The sequence below is a fragment of the Arachis hypogaea genome, chromosome 18 (genome assembly GCF_003086295.3).
Source record: "Arachis hypogaea cultivar Tifrunner chromosome 18, arahy.Tifrunner.gnm2.J5K5, whole genome shotgun sequence".
NCBI lineage: Eukaryota > Viridiplantae > Streptophyta > Magnoliopsida > Fabales > Fabaceae > Arachis > Arachis hypogaea.
This window is the reverse complement of record NC_092053.1, coordinates 48,490,876-48,505,029: the sequence shown is the minus strand read 5'-3', so window position 1 is coordinate 48,505,029 and position 14,154 is coordinate 48,490,876. Positions and strand designations below refer to the sequence as shown.

The following is a 14,154-nucleotide window of genomic DNA, read 5'->3' as shown; positions in this document are numbered from 1 at the left end:
CGCTCAAATTCATGCTCATGAAAGGCAGTCTTGAATCTCTTGTCATCAAAAGGAGCACTCTCCATAGGCCCCTTCCTCTTTTGCCTCTTTGAGCTTGATGATGCCATGAATGATGACTTAATATGTGAAGGTGGTAAGGTTGTGGAGACTTTTGCTTGTTTAGGGTTTTATGGCAATGAGGAGAGTGAAGGAAGGAATGTTTATAATTGGATAGGGGGTGTATTGTACCGAAATGAAGAGTGGTGAAGGTGTGTGATGACAATGAAGGGTGGTATGGACAAGAGTTGTTTATATAGAGAAGTTGTGAGAGAATGGAGGGTGTAGATTGATGAAGTGGTCACTTGATGGACGGTTGGGGTTATGCATGGCTAGAAGACAAGGATCATCACTTTATGATGGGGATTGCTCGGTCTTCTAAGTGTCCCTTTTTTTCAATGTTGCATGGCAACATTTTCCAACGTATTCCCTCTTTAGAACAAGTGTGTAACCCCTCTTCTTTAAGTGGCGAAATCTCCCCCATTTAATTGTCCAATCAATCCCTTTTCATGCTTCTTTTCCTTTCCTATAAAGATTTGAAATAAGGAAATTAATATTAAAAAAAATTAAAACTCTACGGCTAGAATAAAATGAAAGAAAGGATTTGATTGTTTGTTTATGAATTTCAACCAACTAACTAACTATTGGTGGTTCCTTATATGCATTTTGGTGGCACCATGGGGTGACACCAAACTTAGTTTGAAGCAATGTGATGAAAAGTTTTGTTCAAGCTCCCAAGACCAGCATGTATCTTGGTTTGCTTTGAACACCAAACTTGTTCTTCACTATATACTGCATGATAAAGAATTCACCAAGTGTTTGTCAAGTTTGGGTTGAAATCATAAAGATTGACTTATTCATTATCATCTGAAAGCATATAAAACATGGGTTGCCTCCCATGAAGCGCTTCTTTAGCGTCACTAGCTTGACGTTTTTCTTTCATCATGGTGGTTGGTAGTGCTTAAAGTCCTCCCCTCTTGCTGTGGACTTGTATCCATTGGTTAGATCAATGATCTCCACATGTTCCAGGGAAAGAACTCTGTTGATAGTGAAGACCTTAGGTAATTGAGATGGCACAGTAGGGAGATTAGGGGGAATATCTGGGAAGTAAGCTGAGACAACTCTATCCCCTGGAGAGAAGTCTTCCGTAGGGATCTTCTTGTTCCTCCATCTCCTTGGTACCTTCTTCTTTGTTTCTTTTGAGGTTGCCTTCCCCTTGGTGACCTCTTTTCTCCAAGGAGTTGTGATGCTGTCTTCACCTGCCTCTAGAGGTTTGGGTTCCTCCAACTTTTCCTTGAGCTGTGGCAATTGCTGTTTTCCTTGTTTGTCAGTTAAGGGGGTCTCAGAATGAACTGGCTGTGTTTCAGTGCTTGTTTCCTCCTTCAGTGTCTCATTATCATTTGTGCTTAGTTCCTTTTCCTCTTGATCTGTTTCTTGTGAGAGTTTGAAAACATTGAAGCTGAGTTGTTCATCATGGATTCTCAATATTAGCTCCCCTTTCTCTACATCGATAAGTGCTCTGGCCGTAGCTAGAATGGTCTTCCCAATATGATTGGGTGAGTGTGACTTTCTTCCATGTCCAGAATGACAAAGTCTGTTGGGAGAAAGTACTTCCCAACCTTTAGCAACACATTTTCCACCACTCCTATTGCTTGCTTTTGAGTTTTGTCAGCCAGTCTGATAATGACATCTGTGGGCATTATCTCATTGATCTGCAGCCTCTTCACCAGGGATAAGGGCAGTAAGTTGATGCTGGCCCCTAAATCGCATAGTGCTCTGTCGAACATATTTTTACCTATGGCACAAGGGATATGAAAACTTCCTGGGTCTCTTCTTTTTGTAGGCAACTCAGGTTGAATAAGGGCACTACATTCCTTGTTCATCACTATAGTCTGCCCTCCCTTGAGTGAGCTTTTCCTGGGAAGAAGTTCCTTCATATACTTGATGAATGCAGGCATTTGTTGAATTGCCTTGATGAATGGTATGTTCACATGCAGAGATGCAAACAAGTCTAGGAACCTTGAGTATATTCTTTTTCCCACAGCACCATTGAGCAGTTGAGGGAATGGTGCATAGAGCTTCAGCAGCTCTTGTTGTGAGATTTCTGGTTCTTTGTGATCTCTATCCTCCTTCTTTGTTGAGTTGTCTTCAGGTTGTTTGCACATTTTGCCTTGCTTGTCTTCAATCTCTTGATCACTTGTAGTGACCATTTTACAATCTTCCCATCTTACTTTCTTTGCTTCTCCCTTGGGGTTTTTCTCAGTGTCACTTGGGAAGCTATCAGTAGGTTTGGGAATCTTCTCAGCTAAATATCCCACCTGAAATTCCAGCTTCCTAATGGTTTCTCCCTGGTTCTTAATATTGGCTCGCACCTCCTCTTTGAACACCTTATTTTCTTGAATCTCTTGGCATATTCCTTCAAGTAAGGCTTCAATCTTAGAGAGCCTGTCATCAATTGATGAGTGGTTCGGAGCAAATGTGCTGTTTTGGTTTTGATAAGTATGTGGAGAAGTGTTGTTGTGGGGGTGTTGAGATGTCCTCTGGGTGAATTGTTGGTGAGCTGCATTGTTGTTGGAGTTGTAACGTCTCTGGTCTTGGTTTTGATCTTGCTCACTTCCCCACCCAAAGTTCGGGTGATTTCTCCATCCAGGGTTGTAAGTCTTGGAGTATGGATCATAGTTTTTCCTTGGTGAATTCCCAATGTAGTTGGCTTGCTCCTGACTCCCTTCTACTTCTTGGTTTACTCCTTCTTGTGTTGTTGATGAAGTAGAGATTGCTGCTACTTGGTTCATCTCCATCTTCTTGGTGAGGTCAGCCAGCTGCTGGGTAATGAGCTTGTTTTGGGCCAACAGAGCGTCTACATTGTTTAGCTCCATCACTCCTCTTGTGTTCCCTCTTTCGGAAGCATAGAAGTAGTCGTTTTCTGCTACTGTTTCAATAACATCTATGCCTTCCTCAATGGTCTTCTTCTTGTTCAAGGACCCTCCAGATGAATGGTCTACTGCCTTCTTTGACTTATAAGAGAGCCCTTCATAGAAAATGTGCAGGTGGACCCATTCGTTGAACATGTCAGGTGGACACCTCCTTGTTAAGTCTTTGAACCTCTCCCATGCTTCATACAGAGTCTCACCATCCTGTTGCCTGAAGGTTTGAACCTCAGCTCTCAGCATATTGATTCGTTGAAGAGGGTAGAATCTTGCTAAGAATTTGTTCACCATATCCTCCCAAGTTGTCAAGCTCTCCCTTGGGAAGGATTCCAGCCACTTGGCTGCCTTGTCTCTGAGTGAGAAGGGAAATAAGAGCAATCTATAGGCGTCAGGATGAACACCATTAGATTTCACTGTGTCACATATTCTCAGGAAGGTGGTCAAATGTTGGTTGGGATCTTCTTGAACAACTCCTCCAAACGAACAGTTGTTCTGAACAAGGGTGATGAGCTGTGGTTTAAGTTCAAAGTTGTTGGCATGGATTGTTGGCTTTTGGATGCTACTTCTACAATTGCCTGGGTTTGGATTAATGTAAGAGCCCAAAACTCTTCTATCCTCCCTAGCATGATTTGCTCCACCTCCTCTGCCATGCTTGTGAGTCTCTTCTTCATGATGATTTTCCATGTTTTCTTCCATGTTTGGTTCAAAGTATTCCTCAAACTGTTCCTCTTCTTCTTCAGCACCAGCTACTCGTTTTTCTTTTGCCTCCCTCCTTAGTCTAAGGAAGGTTCTCTCTGGTTCAGAATCAAAGGAAGTTGAAGCCCCGCTTCTTCTCCCTGTCATACAACCAACAAGTATAAGCAGAGAAAATAGGTGCAGACAGTATTTGTATCAGAATTGATGTTAGTTGTGGGTGATGCAATATATCAAACAGTTAATGGGTTAGCAAACAGAATTGAAAATAACAAAGAAAAACAAAAAAGTAGATGGAGAAGGGAAGAAGTTTAGCTAAAACAAAAAGTAAATCACTCAAACAGAAAAATGAAATTCACAAAATAAATGCTCAATCTAGTGATCTTCCAATCTAATCATTGTTGATGCACAATCAATCCCCGGCAACGGCGCCATAAACTTGATGCGGGAAAAACTTGTCTCTCAACAAATCTTCCTTCGGCAAGTGTACCGAAGTTGTCGTCAAGTAAAAACTCACAATAGAGTGAGGTCGAATCCCACAGGGATTGATTGATCAAGCAACTTTAATTAGAAGAATGTTCTAGTTGAGCGAGTCCAGAATTTGGGTTGAGAGTTGCAGAAAATAAAATGGCGGAAATGTAAATAACAGAAAAGTAAATGCTAGAATTAAAGGACTGAAAGTAAATGATTGAAAATAAATTGCAGAATTGTAAATGGGAATGGGGGATTTGCTCATAAAAGTAAATCGCAGAAATTAAAGAGAATGGGTAAGATTAGAGATGGGGAGTTCATTGGGCTTAGGAGATGTTGCAATTCTCCGGATCAAGTTCATTTTCATCTCTTCCTCAATCAATGCACTCATTGATCTCCTTGGCAATCTTAAGTGATTGAATTACAATTTCTTGCAATTCAATCTCTCAAATCTTGATCAATAGCCAATTCCTTGGTCAATTGCTCATGAGAAGAGATGAAGTGTGGTCACTGATTATACCACATGCATTTCCCAAATCAAGTATTGAGAGGGTTATAGTCACATACCCATCCAAACCCAATTTGGTCCAGCATGAGAAAGCATTTCTAGCTTGATCTCTTCATTCCTCTTTCAAGGTTCAAAAGAGATCCAAGTTTGAATAGCTTCTCTTCCAAGATAACTACTCAATTGGATGAAGATCGAAAGCTTTCAAGTAAAATCAAGAGGAAAGATAGAAGAAGAATAATGAAAATTAGTATTGATCCATCAAATTACAACAGAGCTCCCTAACCCAATGAAAGGGGTTTAGTTGTTCATAGCTCTTGAAGATGAAAACAAAGATGGGAATACATCATAAAACTAGAAATTGCAAAGAAAGTAAAATATAGAGAGTGGTTCTTCAGCCTCCAGAACTCCTTTACAATTCAAAGCTACTCCTATATATACTACTCTTCTCAGCTTCTAGTTCACTCTTCAAGTCTTGGGCCTTTGGATCTTGAGTTTGAAGCAGTTCCTTTCTTTATTTGGGCTTGGCTTTACTTGCAGAGAGAAAGTGCGGAGTGGGCAGAGACTTAAGCTCAGGGCGTAAGGAGTGTTAATCATTTAGTGAAAGTCCAAGTTCGGGAACGTTAGTGACACTTAACATTGTCACTAACATTCCAATGCACCCCTTTTGCCTCACGTTAAAACCCACGTTAACTAGGTTAACGTGGCTTTTAACGTTGCCTTGTCAACCTTCGAGAACGTTAGTGACACTCAACATTGTCACTAACGTTCCAGTGTGCCCCTTCTTGCTTCACGTTAAAGCTCACGTTAACTAGGTTAACATGGCTTCTAACGTGGCCTTTGCCATCCTTCGAGAACGTTAGTGACATTCAACATTGTCACTAACGTTCCAATGTGCCCCTAGGTCTCACGTTGGAGTCCACGTTAACTAGGTTAACGTGGCTTCTAACGTGGCCATCTTTTAGCCATCCCAACGTTAGTGACAATGTTGAGTGTCACTAACGTTGGCTCATCCTTCATTTCTCATCGTTAGCTTCTACGTTAACTAAGTTAACATGGAAGTTAATGTGACTCTTGGGGGTTGTGTGGTTGCTTCAATGTTAGTGACAATGTTGAGTGTCACTAACGTTGTCGACAACTCTTCATCCTCTACGTTAGTTCCCACGTTAACCAAGTTAACGTGGGAGTTAACGTGGTACTTTGCACCATAGGCCAACGTTAGTGACAATGTTGAGTGTCACTAACGTTGGCTTCTCTTCCCCCCTTTAACGTTAGAGGTCACGTTAACTAGGTTAACGTGGCTTCTAACGTGGCCACTTATGAGTAATTGCCAACGTTAGTGACAATGTTGAGTGTCACTAACGTTGGCTCAACTTCTCTTCTCCACGTTAGAGTTCACGTTAACTTAGTTAACGTGACTCTCTAACGTGGGCATTGATGGCTTTTTTGAGAGTGTTATTGGCAATCACTTTTCTCATTAATCTTGCAAGTTACCTCCCCTTTTTTTGCTTCTTTTTGGTCCTGAAATCAAGCAACAAAGTGCATCAAAGCTCTAGTCCAAGTCATGAGTAATGCAACATAATATTTGTCACTAAACTTATGCAAAATCCTCATCAAATCATCTAAAATGCACAATGTATGCTTGAGTCAAGGCATAAGTGAATATTTACCCAAAACTAGCTTATTTCCTAAAGAAATGCATGAAACTAACCTAAAAACAGTAAAGAAAAGGTCAGTGAAACTGGCCAAGATGCCCTGGCATCAGATTGTGACTCAGCTTTACTAAAGTCCACAATTAGAGGTGTCCATGGTTCTTAAGCACACTCTATTTTTGCTTTGGACCTTGACTTTAACCGCTCAGTCTCAAGTTTTCACTTGACACCTTCACACCACAAGCACATGGTTAGGGACAGCTTGGTTTAGCCGCTTAGGCCAGGATTTTATTCCCTTGGGCCCTCCTATCCACTGATGCTCAAAGCCTTGGATCCTTTTTATTACCCTTGCCTTTTGGTTTTATATTCACTGCTTTTTCTTGCTTCTAGAATCAATTTTATGATTTTTCAGATTATCAATAACATTTCTCCTTTTCATCATTCTTTCAAGAGCCAACATATTTAACATTCATAAACAACAATATCAAAAGACATATGCACTATTCAAGCATTTATTCAGAGAACAAAAAGTATTGTCACTACATCAAAATAATTAAACTAATTTCAAGGATGAATTTGAAATCATGTACTTCTTGTTCTTTTGTAATTAAAACATTTTTTCATTTAAGAAAGGTGATGGATTCATAGGATGTTCATAACTTTAAGGCATAGACTCTAATCTTTATTTATTATTTAATGGAAATAATATAAATTATGCATAAAAGCAGACACTTAGTAATAAAAGAAAAGAAACTAAAGACATAAAGACTAATGACTTCTAATTTTAGTACTCATGTACTCTCAAAATAGATAAAAGGTTATCACAGAGTTAGGACTCAACAACCTTTACTTTGGGAGGTAGATGCCTCTTTAATCTGTGGGGTGCTTGGCCCTTCAAGAGATAGCTTCTGGTGCTTCAGTTCTTTCAGTTCACGCCCTTGCTCTTCTTGTTCCATAAGCAGTTTGCAGAGCATGCTGGTTTGATTTTGCTGTTCTTCCTTCAGTTGATCCATAGCTTCTTGCAACTTGGTGATAGATGCTTCTAGGCGCCCCAGTATTCAAATTGAGGAATTTCAAGGAGGAACTCATGTGCTCTCCTCTTGATGGGGTCGTCCTGCACTTGTCCTTCCATTGACTTTTTGGTGATTGTTTGCTCTACTGATATATACTCATCTACTCCCATTTTTACCCCAGGATCTTTACATAACAGAGAGATCAAGCTTGGATAAGCCAATTTAGCATCTTTGGAGTTCTTGTTTGCAATTTTGTAAAGCTCACAAGAAATCAGCTGATGAACTTCCACTTCTTTTTCCAGCATAATGCAATGAATCATCACTGCTCTTTTGATGGTGACTTCAGAGCGATTGCTAGTGGGCAGTATAGAGCGCCCAATGAAGTCTAGCCAGCCTCTGGCGACTGGTTTGAGATCTCCTCTTTTGAGTTGGTTTGGGACACCCTTTGTGTTGGTTGTCCATTTGGCTCCAGGGAGGCATATGTCCTCTAGGATTTTGTCCAAGCTCTGATTTGGTCTCATCATTCTCCTATTAAAGGAGTCTGGGTCATCTTGCAGTTGAGGCAGCTTGAAGATCTCCCTTATTTTGTCAGGGTGAGTGTGAACAATCTTCCCTCTGACCAGAGTTCGATAGTCATAGAATGCGGTTCCAGCTATTCTCTGCCTGTCTGTCTGCCATAGATTAGAGTAGAATTCCTGAACCATGTTTCTTCCCACCTTTGTTTCAGGATTAGCTAGGACTTCCCAGCTCCTGTTTCGAATTTGCTCTTGCATCTCTGGATATTCGTCTTCTTTCAGATCGAATTTAACTTTCGGGATCACTGACCTTAGACCCATTATTTTATAGTAATGGTCTGAATGTTCTTTGGTTAAGAACTTCCCTTGATTCCAAAGTGGTTTTGGAATATTCTCTTTCTTGCCTCTTGAGTTGGTTTGTTTTCCCTTAGGAGCCATGATCTTGGTGGGTATTGGCTTAGTGATCACGGATAAACACACCAAACTTAGAGGTTTGCTTGTCCTCAAGAAAAAGAAAAGAAAGGAGAGGGATAGAGGGAGAGCCAAGTTCAAATTTGTGGATGAGAAGGGGGAGGCCGAATGAGGATTTAAAGGGGGGTGGGTTTTCGAAAACCTTTTAAAAAGATATGATAGAAAATGTGATTTGGAAAAGATAAGTAAGATAGGAAAAGATGTAATTTAAAATTGAAAAGATATGAAAGATATTTGAAAAAGATAGATTTGTTCTAAAAAAAATTGTGAAGATTTGAAAAAGATATTGATGAGTTTGAAAAAAAAAATTTTGAAAAAGATAGATTTGTTTTGAAAAAGATTTGAGAAGAGGTTGAAGAAGAATTGAGAAAGATTTAATTTTAAGATTAAGATATTTAAAAAAAAAATTTGGAAAAAAAAGTTTGAAAAATGGAAGTCTTGGAACTTGTTTATGCAAGAAAAATGGATGGAAATATGAAATTTTGAAAAAAAATTAAGTTGGGAACAAAAACTTCCTCCCCTCCACAATCCTGGCGTTAAACGCCCAACTGCTGCTTGTTTTGGATGTTTAACGCCCATCTGTAGCCTCTTTTGGGCGTTTAACGCCCAGCTGTTGCTTCTGGCTGGCGTTAAACGCCAAAAATCTTTCATCAATGGGCATTTTTCTGAACGCCCAGGATGCTGCAAGTATGGCATTAAACGCCTAGAATAGTACCCATTCTGGCGTTTAACGCCCAAAAAGGTATCATTACTAGCGTTAAACTCCCAGTAGATGCTTCTTTTGGGCGTTTAACGCCCAATTGTACCTCTTACTGGCATTTTCTTGCCAGTGAGCTTCTTTTCCCTGTTTTGTACTCTGAATCCTTCTGTAACCCTGTGAACTTATGCAATTGATACTTTACCTTGAAGATTATTTATATTAAACTCGTATAATTATTATTTAAATAAAAATAGGTTTTGCTAATGGCTGTATTGCCTCCCAGCAAGCGCTTCTTTATTGTCTTTAGCTGGACCTTGCTGAGCTTTTAATCTAGCCTCAGCCTTGAGCACTCTTGCTCAATATTGCCTTCAAGATAATGCTTGATTCTCTGTCCATTAACAAGGAACTTCTTATTAAAATCAATGTCTTGAAGCTCCACATAGCCATATGGTGACACACTTGTAATCATATATGGTCCCCTCCACCGGGATTTCAGTTTCCCAGGGAATAGTCTGAGCCTAGAGTTAAACAGCAGAACCTTCTGTCCTGGTTCAAAGACTCTAGATGATAGCTTTCTATCATGCCACCTTTTTGCTTTCTCTTTGTAAAGCTTGGCATTTTCGAAAGCAGTGAGTCTGAATTCCTCTAGCTCATTTAGTTGGAGCAATCTTTTTTCTCCAGCTAATCTGGCATCAAAGTTTAGGAATCTGGTTCCCAGTAGGCCTTATGCTTTAGTTCCACGGGCAGATGACAGGCCTTACCATACACAAGCTGGTATGGAGAGGTCCCTATAGAAGTCTTGAATACTATTCTGTAAGCCCACAGAGCATCATCCAAGCTTCTCGCCCAGTCCTGTCTACGGGTACTTACAGTCCATTTCAGGATTATTTTTAGTTCTCTATTAGAGACTTCAGCTTGCCCATTTATCTGTGGATGATATGGATTTGCCACCTTGTGGCTAATTCCATACCGGACCATAGCAGAGTAAAGTTGTTTGTTGCAGAAGTGAGTGCCCCATCACTAATTAGTGCTCTAGGGACACCAAACCTGCTGAAGATATGTTTCTCAAGAAACTTCAGCACTGTCTTAGTATCATTAGTGGGTGTGGCAATGGCCTCTACCCATTTGGATACATAGTCGACTACCACCAGAATATAAGTGTTTGAGTATGATGGTGGGAAAGGCCCCATGAAGTCAATACCCCATACATCAAACAACTCAATCTCCAAGATTCTTTGTTGAGGCATGGCGTAACCATGAGGAAGATTACCAGCTCTCTGGCAACTGTCACAGTTACGTACAAACTCTCGAAAATCTCTATAGAAGGTAGGCCAGTAGAAGCCACATTGGAGGACCTTGGTGGCTGTTCGCTCACCTCCGAAGTGGCCTCCATATTGTGACCCATGGCAATGCCATAAGATCTTCTGTGCTTCTTCTCTAGGCACACACCTACGGATTATTCCGTCTGCTCATCTCTTAAAGAGATAGGGTTCATCCCACAAGTAGTACTTTGCATCAGTAATTAATTTTTTCTTTTGTTGCCTGCTGTACTCCTTGGGTATGAACCTTGCAACTTTATAGTTTGCAATGTCTGCAAAACATGGTGTTTCTTGAATGGCGAACAAATGCTCATTTGGAAAGGTTTCAGAGATCTCAATAGAGGGAAAGGACGCGCCTTTTACTGGTTCTATCCGGGACAGATGATCAGCCACTTGATTTTCTGTCCCTTTTCTGTCTCTTATTTTTTTATCAAACTCTTGCAGAAGCAACACCCATCTTATGAACCTGGGTTTTGAATCAGCTTTGTAAGTAGATATTTAAGAGCAGCATGGTCAGTGTACACAATCACTTTTGATCCTACTAAGTATGATCTAAACTTGTCAATGGCATAAACCACTGCAAGTAATTCTTTTTCTGTGGTTGTGTAATTTTTCTGGGCATCATTTAAAACATGGCTAGCATAATAAATGACATGCAGAAGCTTGTCATGCCTCTGCCCCAATACTGCACTAATGGCATGGTCACTGGCATCACACATTAGTTCGAATGGTAATGTCCAGTCTGGTGCAGAAATAACTGGTGCTGTGACCAGCTTAGCTTTCAGAGTTTCAAACGTCTGCAGACACTCTGTGTCAAACACAAATGGCATGTCAGCAGCTAGCAGGTTGCTTAGAGGTTTTGCAATTTTTGAAAAATCCTTTATAAACCTCCTATAGAATCCTGCATGCCCCAGAAAGCTTCTAATTGCCTTAACATTGGCAGGTGGGGGTAATCTTTCAATTACCTCTACCTTAGCTTGATCCACCTCTATTCCCTTGTTCGAAATCTTGTGCCCAAGGACAATTCCTTCAGTCACCATAAAGTGACATTTTTCCCAGTTTAAAACTAGGTTAGTCTCTTGGCATCTTTTCAGAACCAGTGTCAGGTGATCAAGACAGGAGCTGAATGAGTCTCCATATACTGAGAAGTCATCCATGAAGACTTCCAGAAATTTTTCCACCATATCAGAGAAAATATAGATCATGCATCTCTGAAAGGCTGCAGGTGTATTACACAGCCCAAATGTTATCCTTCTGTAAGCAAATACTCCAGATGGACATGTGAATGCTGTTTTCTCTTGATCCTGGGGATCTACTGCAATTTGGTTGTAGCCTGAATAACCATCCAAAAAGTAGTAATAATCATGACCTACTAGTCTTTCTAGCATCTGGTCTATGAATGGTAAAGGAAAATGATCCTTTCTGGTGGCTGTATTGAGCCTTCTGTAGTCAATACACATGCGCTACCCTGTAACTGTTCTTGTAAGAACCAGTTCATTTTTTTCATTATGAACCACTGTCATGCCTCCCTTTTTGGGGACAACTTGGACAGGGCTCACCCAGGGACTATCAGAAATGGGATAAATAATCCCAGCCTCTAGTAACTTGGTGACCTTTTTCTGCACCACCTCCTTCATGGCTGGATTTAGCCGCCTCTGTGGTTGAACGACTGGCTTAGCATTGTCCTTCAATAGGATTTTGTGCATGCATCTTGTGGGGCTGATGCCCTTAAGATCACTTATGGACCACTCAAGAGCTGTCTTGTGTGTCCTTAGCACTTGAAGTAGTGCTTCCTCTTCCTGTGGATTTAAAGCAGAGCTTATGATCACCGGAAAAGTGTCACCTTCTCCCAGAAATGCATATTTCAGGGATGGTGGTAGTGGTTTGAGCTTGGGTTTAGGAGGTTTTTCCTCTCCCTGAGGAATTTCCAGAGGCTCTTTTATTTCCTCTGAATCCTCCAGATCAGGCTGAGCATCTTTAAAGATGTCTTCTAGCTCTGATTCGAGACTCTCAGCCATGTTGATCTCCTCTACCAAAGAGTCAATAAGATCAACTTTCATGCAGTCTTTTGGTGTGTCTGGATGCTGCATGGCTTTGACAGCATTTAACTTGAACTCATCCTCATTGACTCTCAAGGTTACTTCTCCCTTTTGGAAATCAATGAGAGTTCGTTCAGTTGCTAGGAAAGGTCTTCCTAGAATGAGAGTAGCACTCTTGTGCTCCTCCATTTCCAGCACTACAAATCAGTGGGAAAGGCGAATGGCCCAACTCTGACAATCATGTCTTCAATCATGCCTGATAGGTATTTAATAGAGCCATCAGCAAGTTGGAGACATATCCGGGTTGGTTTGACTTCTTCAAGTAAACCAAGCTTTCTGATAGTGGATGCAGGTATTAGGTTGATGCTTGCCCCAAGATCACATAAAGCTGTCTTGGTGCAATTACCCTCTAATATGCATGGTATCGTAAAGCTCCCAGGATCTTTAAGCTTTTCTGGGAAGCTTTTCAGAATGACTGCACTGCATTCTTCAGTGAGGAGAACTCTTTCAGTTTCTCTCCAATCCATCTTATGACTCAAGATCTCTTTCATGAACTTGGCATAAGAGGATATTTGCTCAAGTGCCTCTGCAAACGGAATCTTTATTTCAAGAGTCCTGAGATAGTCTGCAAAGCGGGCAAATTACTTATCCTGCTCTTCTTGGCAGAGTTTTTGAGGATAAGGCATCTTGGCTTTGTATTCCTCAACCTTGGTTGCTGCAGGTTTATGTCCTACAGAGGTGGTTGGAGAAGCCTTTTTAGAGGGGTTGTTATCAGTACTTGTGTGTGTCTGATCCCTCACTGGCGTTTGAATGCCAGGGTTGGAAGCTTGATTGGCGTTGGACGCTAACTTCTTACCTGTTTCTGGTGTTTGAACGCCAGAACTGAGCTTCCATTGGGCGTTCAACGCCAGCTCCTTGCCTGTTTCTGGCGTTTGAACGCCAGAACTGTGCGTGGGTTGGGCGTTTAACGCCAACTTTGCATCCTTTTCTGGCGTTTGAACGCCAGAGTTATTCCTCTCTGGGCTCTTACTATCCTCAGAGGGATTTTGGATAGTGTTTTGCTCATCCTCTGTCAGTTGTTCTTCTCTTAGCTTTCTGCTACTCTGAAGTGAGGTATTTAATATTTTCCCACTTTTTAATTGAACTGCCTGGCACTCTTCTATTATCTGCTTTGATAACTGCTGTTTTATCTTATTCAACTGTGCTTCTATATTTTTATTAGCATTTTTAGTGTCTTGTAGCATCTCCTTGAATTCTGCTAGCTGTTTTGTTAGAAAACACAATTGTTGATTGAGTTCAGCAACTTGTTCTGAAGGACCAAGTTCAGTAGATACTGCTTTGGCTTCTTCTTTTATGGAGGACCCACTACTTATGTACAGATGCTTATTTCTAGCAACTATATCAATAAGCTCTTGAGCCTCTTCAATAGTTTTTCTCATGTGTATAGATTCGCCAGCTGAGTGGTCTAGAGATATCTGAGCTCTTTCTGTAAGCCCATAGTAGAAGATGTCTAATTACACCCACTCTGAAAACATTTCAGAGGGGAATTTCCTTAGCATCCTTCTGTACCTCTCCCAGGCATTGTAAAGGGATTCATCATCCTCTTGTTTAAATCCTTGGATGTCCAGCCTTAGCTGTGTCATCCTTCTTGGAGGGAAATATTGATTCAGGAATTTGTCTGATAACTGTTTCCATGTTCTTATGCTTGCTGTGGGTTGGTTATTTAACCACCTTTTAGCTTGATCCTTTACAGCAAACAGAAACAGTAACAGCCTGTATACATCCTGATCTACTTCCTTGTCACATACTGTAT

General features: G+C 40.8%; 1 non-coding gene across 1 annotated transcript; it reads left to right on the top strand.

Moving 5' to 3' along the window:
• Nucleotides 1-3,102: 3,102 nt before the first annotated feature.
• Nucleotides 3,103-3,206, top strand: LOC112774846 (small nucleolar RNA R71). Its single transcript, XR_003189305.1, has one exon. It is a non-coding gene; the product is annotated as a small nucleolar RNA R71 (small nucleolar RNA).
• The last annotated feature ends 10,948 nt before the right edge of the window (nt 3,207-14,154 follow it).